Genomic DNA, 390 nt, shown 5'->3' with positions numbered 1-390 from the left:
AACCAGAAGAAATCACAGTCAAGACGGTAGATACCAAGCTAGTTGTCCACGCAAAACACACAGAAGAGTCCCCTGGAAAAAAGGTCTACAGGGAATTTACCAAACAGTACGTATTGCCTAATAAAATTGACCCACTGAGGCTGTCGTCAACGCTTTCCAAAGATGGCGTCCTCTCAATTGAAGCGCCAGCCCCAGCTGGAGTAGATGCAAGGAAGGAATATTTTATTCCCATCGAAAAACTATAAACTGTAAACTGTGAACAATATTGTAGGACTTTTTATTCAAAAACATATCAATATTGGAAAATGTCACTATTTAATGTAATTTTAACATGATTTAATGCAAAAAATTATTATCATTTGTAAGTTTTACTATTTGTACTCGTGTCTG

Source organism: Sinohyriopsis cumingii, chromosome 13 (genome assembly GCF_028554795.1).
Source record: "Sinohyriopsis cumingii isolate HCF-2022 chromosome 13, ASM2855479v2, whole genome shotgun sequence".
NCBI lineage: Eukaryota > Metazoa > Mollusca > Bivalvia > Unionida > Unionidae > Sinohyriopsis > Sinohyriopsis cumingii.
Note: the sequence above shows the minus strand (reverse complement) of the source record.